The following is a 6083-nucleotide window of genomic DNA, read 5'->3' as shown; positions in this document are numbered from 1 at the left end:
CACAACGCTCAATCCATATTCCCGTTACTATTTTTAGAAGGTCACTGTCCACAACGCTCCTTATCTTCTCCAGTGTTTTGCGCGTTTATCTCCCTTCCTTCGTGTGGCGTCAATCGCGTACGGTGCGCCACTCACCCGGCGAAGCCGGGTACCCGGCGAAGCCGGGTATTCGGCTCTACTTCTTCCCGGCGAAGCCGGCTACCCGGCGAAGCGGGTATTCATCTAGTCTAGTATATGTAACACCCCTCGACAATGTGGGCTACCACCTGAAATTCTTTGTTTGGCTTTTCTTTTCCTTGATTTTGTTACATAAAAAGCAACAACAAAAATGGGTGACACCACCACAACGTAAAATTAAAAGCACAGAATGGTAGGAATAACAGGACTTGACGCAGTTGCTTCCCTTCCGCTGTGTTCCTGCTAAAAACTTCAGCAGTGGCGTTTTAACATGATTTCACTCACTTTCCTGTCGCATGCTGATGGTACTATATATTCGCAACACTTGGAAATAAAACTAGCTCAGAGAAGAAGAACATGATTTGACAAGAAAACGTCTGTATCATTGGACATTGGTGTCTGTACTACACAGCCGAGCGTACTAAGACTTTTTCATTCTCGAGAAAACCCCTTACGACGTCGACAGCATAACTTGAGTGAAGTGTCCCCGATAGCGCAGATGTTCTTCGCAGTCAATGTCTGTGTTCGCCCGCAGTCTGCAATTTTGCCGTCTACACAGTATGAAAGAAACCCAAAGTTTCACCTCTGTATAAATATGTTAATAACTGAAGCGATTATGTCATTTTCTAGAAGATCCATTTCAGGTTTTCCTTCTACAAGTAAGAATAATGATTACTTCTCAGTAATCTACCCAGGGTGCTTATACACACGCTGAGAAGTGGGCGTCGCCGCGCTGTGACAGACAAGGACGCGAGCGCGTGCAAAGCAGAGAGTCCAACTTTGTCGACTCACTTGCCGGAAGTGAAACTGACTTATTTAGGCATAATTTTTCCGGTAACCGACTTGGGGGCAGTAACTTCAACTGATTCAAATGTATGCGCCGCGACCCCGACGAAAAAAGGTCATTTCAGTGCTGGTGGACTATAAATGAATTCATTTTTTGTGTCTCACAGACGATATGTTTAGAGATCTCCGTGACACCCTTTTTTCCTTTTGAACCGCTTCAAAGGTTTAACTGAATGACTCGAATCACGTCAGTCCTGGCGGCATAAATACAATAGGCACACGGACTCATTGAGTCAGTGTCACAGTGCCCTGAGCCTTTTCAGTTATGGATGTATATTATCAATAGGCCTACAAATTAAACTTGACGTGACGAGTCACAGTGTGCGAACCGTAATGTCCACAACACTAACCAGAAGACCCTTATTCAGTGACTTTTAAAATGATTACCGTAATGCCACCGGCATGACTATGCGGATCAGTGGTGCCATGACTCTGCACTGATCGAACCGTGATATTACTGTATTATTGTGTGACGTTTGTGCGCCGGAAGTGAAACGATCCGGTGCAGATGTCGCTGTTTGAATCGGCGCATATATTAAAACAAACACATAAAATAAATCATGTCTTAAACTGAAAATCCCGCGTGGCCTAATAGGTGCCAACATCATATCGAGCTAACATGACTGAAGTTGTGTTAATTTTGCTCACTGACCGTGGCTGATCGAAGGACTGAGATGTTACTCGGCTGACATTTTAACTGGCACGAACCGTCACAGCGGAAGTCACTTGTCGTCGTGCCATGTTGCTTTTCAGCTATCCTGTATCTTTTAAACTGAACATCAGAAAACAGTTGCCAAATGAACTAGTAGACATGCATGCGTTCATGATTTTCCTCCACAAAAAAAGAGTCAGTCTCCGTGTATCAATTCAAGTGACTCTAGTACCCTGCGAGGTCGGTGCCAGTGCCATACTCAGGTTTGTTTTTGGCCATCCTAGCTGTATCTTTAAACACCAGAAAAAAAAGAAAAACTGTTGCCAAATGAACTATATAGTAGACATGCATGTGCTAATGATTTTCCTCCACAAAGAGTCTGTATCGACAGATATTGCCCCAAGTCGCAGAAATGGCCAAATATAAAACCATTACGTGCACGTGGCTCATTTAAAAACGTGTCTATCCCTATGCCCCCATATAACCCTCATGAGTTGTATATAAGCAGTCGAGTTTACTCCCGTTCAATACTATTTTCTATATTTCACTCAACACGCTCATACACTGGTCATAATAGTTAAGGACCGAGCCAGGCACTTTGATACAATCATGTACACGCTCCTATGCATACAGTCGAACCTGTCTATACTATAACGATCACCCAAGGGACCGATCGAAAGTGGTCGTTTGAAACAGGTGGTGGCTATGGAAAGGTGAATTATAAATTTTTTTAAACTCGTCTGGGATCCTTGGGAGCGGTCGTTGTGGGCAGGTGGTCGCTTTCCGACGTCGAAGAGGTGGTTGCAAGGGCAGGTACGGCTGTATAATGACCCCCCTCACTGGACAGCGGCGGCGGCAAGCCGAACAGCCCAACTGACGTGAGTACGTGTCTATTCCTGTGTAACAAACTGACCTTCAGCTTTCAGCAGTCAGTCTATGTTACTGCAGTGGAATATTACCCAATATTGACGGACTGTGTGATGATATCTTCTGCTATGGTCTGTTGAGACAGTGATATCAAAATCAAGACTGAAGGTGGAGATTTTGATATCACTGTCGAAACAGACCAATAGCAGAAGATATCATCACACAGTCAGTCAATGTTAGATATATTGCTAATTCTCTGGACATTTTGTATTCACTGTAAAGAAATTACAAAAGTATTTGTCTCAGTTTTGGCTGTTCCATATCCCTCCCTCTGATTATTATTTCTTTTTGTTCACTCTTTTCTTGTACTTTTCAGTATTTCAAAATGTCTTTTCTTTCAAAAAGTCTTTAGTCACTTAATTGCTCAACTAAATTCTGGGATCATTACATTTTCATATATATTTGTTTGTTTTTAAATTTAGGTGTTTTTGTTTTTGAAGTGGGGAAGCAATAAAGAGGTCGTCGATATCAAAACTGATATCGACGGAAATGTCGTCAATATCACTGTTGCACTGAGCTCAGTTTTGCCCAATTGACCAATGGAAATCCACGTAACATATGAAATAGCAATATTGCTTTTTATGACCCACTATTACACGATCAAATGTTCATGATGGTTGAGGGTCCGAACTGGGCGCTTTGATATCCATCATATTTTTTTAAAATTCATATATATACATATACATAAAATATATGATTTTTTAAAAATATATTTATATATGAGCCTGTCTCAAAAGGTGCAGCTGAAAATTAATGGGGACAAGAGGGTGATATTTTCAAAGTGGCTTTGAAGGTGTTTGTTTGGCGGTTATGGGAAGTCTGATATTTTAGGAGAGTAAAGCTGTTTGTGAACAAAATTTAATAGTCTGGCTGTGTCAGTTACAGTGGAAAGAGACTGCTTGAGCGAACTGCTTCATATGTTGATCGTGACGTTGGACACAAATTTTCATCCGCATGAATCATCAATCAATCAATATCAATCAAAATATGAGGCTTATATCGCGCGTATTCCGTGGGTACGGTTCTAAGCGCAGGGATATTTTTTTTATTTTTTTTATTTTATTTTTATTTTATGCAATTTATATCGCGCACATATTCAAGGCGCAGGGATTTATTTATGCCGTGTGAGATGGAATTTTTTTTACACAATACATCACGCATTCACATCGGCCAGCAGAATGGAATGTTTTGGAATGGAATGTTTTGAAAGAATCAACAGCTTCCAATACTTGGCTACAGCAGTAATAGAAGGGATAAGAGTTTGCACTGTCTTGAGAGGAGTAAAAAAACCAACAAAAAAACCATCGCTTTATTAATAAATTATCAAAGCAGTACCACACACAAATTAAATGTCACAATGTTTTATTATCATGTATGAAAACAAACAATTTAAAAACAAATCTGACATGCAATGTCCCTGCCGGATTGAAGTGCAAAAAGTTTGCTCCGGTGTGACGATGACATCTTTCCCCGTGGTCATATTTCGATTCTCGGCCTCGTTGATCTTGTATAAACTCCACACTGAACAAAACAAAAAACACCCCTCGATAGCACTGATGAGCGACCTTGGGTACCTTACATTCATGGGGCCAAATTTGTCCAACCAATTTTTTGTATTAACTTAGAAATTTGATTCATCCTAAAATGTTTCCCTTCGTATCCCTTCTATTTAAATTTCACCACCAATTTTCTTCACATGCAAGAAATTGACATGCTTTTTGTCCTTAAATAATTTCACTTCTTAATTTTAACAGGAAACAACATTTCAGTCTTGAGTATATATCGAGGGGGAAATATGACCACGGGGGAAATATGTAATCGTTACACCGGATCTGTAGGTCTTCCACTCAATATTAAACAAGGATTCAGGATGACAATGTCCCAGAAACTGATTAGCTTTCAAATTCAATGAATGAAAACAATGACAACCATAGAAATAGAACTATGGTTTTACGCCACCACTTTTTGAGACAGGCTCATAATTATATAGCTTGTAAATGTTTTTAACAAGCTTTTTATATACTTTGCGTGTGATCCCCTTGTTGGACACTGATCAAGCTGAGAAATCCAGTACAGATAGGTGTAAGTTTTTTTCACAATACACAAAAATTGAATGATCCTTAGCGGGTTGAAGCAGTCGATTTTACTGCCGTCGACTGCATGGTGCTTTCAATACAGTGGAACCCCCCTTTTAAGACCTCAGACAATCTGAGAAAAGCAGGTCTTAAAAAGGAAGGAGTCTTAAAATGGGGGTCATTCCACAGAGGCTATGAACAGAACGTCTGAGAAAACAGGGTCTTAAAAAGGAAGGAGTCTTAAAATGGGGGTCATTCCACAGAGGCTATGAACAGAACGTCTGAGAAAACAGGGAAGATCTTACAAAAGAGGGAGTCTTAAATGGGGGAGGGGGGGGGTCTTAAAATGGGGGTTCCATTGTATCTCACAACAAGAACATCGGTTGTTACAGGCATGGTCTCCTTTTTGGACAGCAAAATGCGCAGTCCAGTATAGAGAGACGTGTTATTCTTAAACTCAAAATGACCTTGACGTCCTGACCGTCGATTCGCAAAGTGATAAATTATAGGTGCGAGTCACTGAGTATGTGTGTAGCTGTGACCACAGGTGTTGGACATGACAACAAGTTTCGAACCGTATAATCAGTTTGGCAACCTACCATCAGTGTCCTAGTTTAGTTAAAAAAAAATTGTATTGATTTATTTGTTTGTTTGTTTATTTGTTTGGTTTGGTTTGGTGTGTGTGTGTGTGTGTGTGTGTGTGTGTGTGCCGGTGTGTGTGTGTGTGGATGTGTGTGTGTGTGTGTGTGTGTTAATGTGTGTGTGTGTGTGTGTGTGTGTGTCAGTGTGTGCCACGGTGGGTGTGTGTGCGCGCGTGTGTATAACACATCACTGTTATCAGTGTCCGAAGTTGTGTTGTTAATTTCATCGCGGTATATTCAGCTTATTGCTGGCAGATCCGATCAGTCTCAGCGACAACATATTTGTTGGTTAATAGTTTAATCAGTTCAGTTTGTAGCTTGTTGTTTCCTTATCAGTGAGACAGTGTTATAATAGTACAAGGAAACACCCGCTAATTCGACCCCGCCGTCCGTGTTTTGATGCTTATAAGCCAGCCAAACACTGGCACTGGGGTCAACAATAATCGTGTTTATATGTTTAACCAGAGACGACGTAGTCTTACAGGGTTTGTGTTCGGTCTGAACTGACTAATTGACGTCAGGTCTGCCTAATGTGCACCCCTGCGCAATGCGCCACTTCCAGGATTGTGTCCCGTACATTTTAAGTTTTGTTTATGTTGACAGTATAATTATCCTCCGGGCTTTTACGAGCTTAGTTGTTAGTAAAACTATCGTCATGACTGAGCCTTTTTACACCCCCCCCCCCTACCCCCTGTCGCGTTCCTCAGCCCTTACCTATGTAGCCTACTACCAAGGCCATTAAACTCCACCACTATCGCCACCATT

Source organism: Littorina saxatilis, linkage group LG12, assembly GCF_037325665.1.
Source record: "Littorina saxatilis isolate snail1 linkage group LG12, US_GU_Lsax_2.0, whole genome shotgun sequence".
NCBI classification, from domain to species: Eukaryota; Metazoa; Mollusca; class Gastropoda; order Littorinimorpha; family Littorinidae; genus Littorina; species Littorina saxatilis.
The sequence above is the reverse complement of the archived record's forward strand: the minus strand, read 5'-3'. Positions refer to the sequence as shown.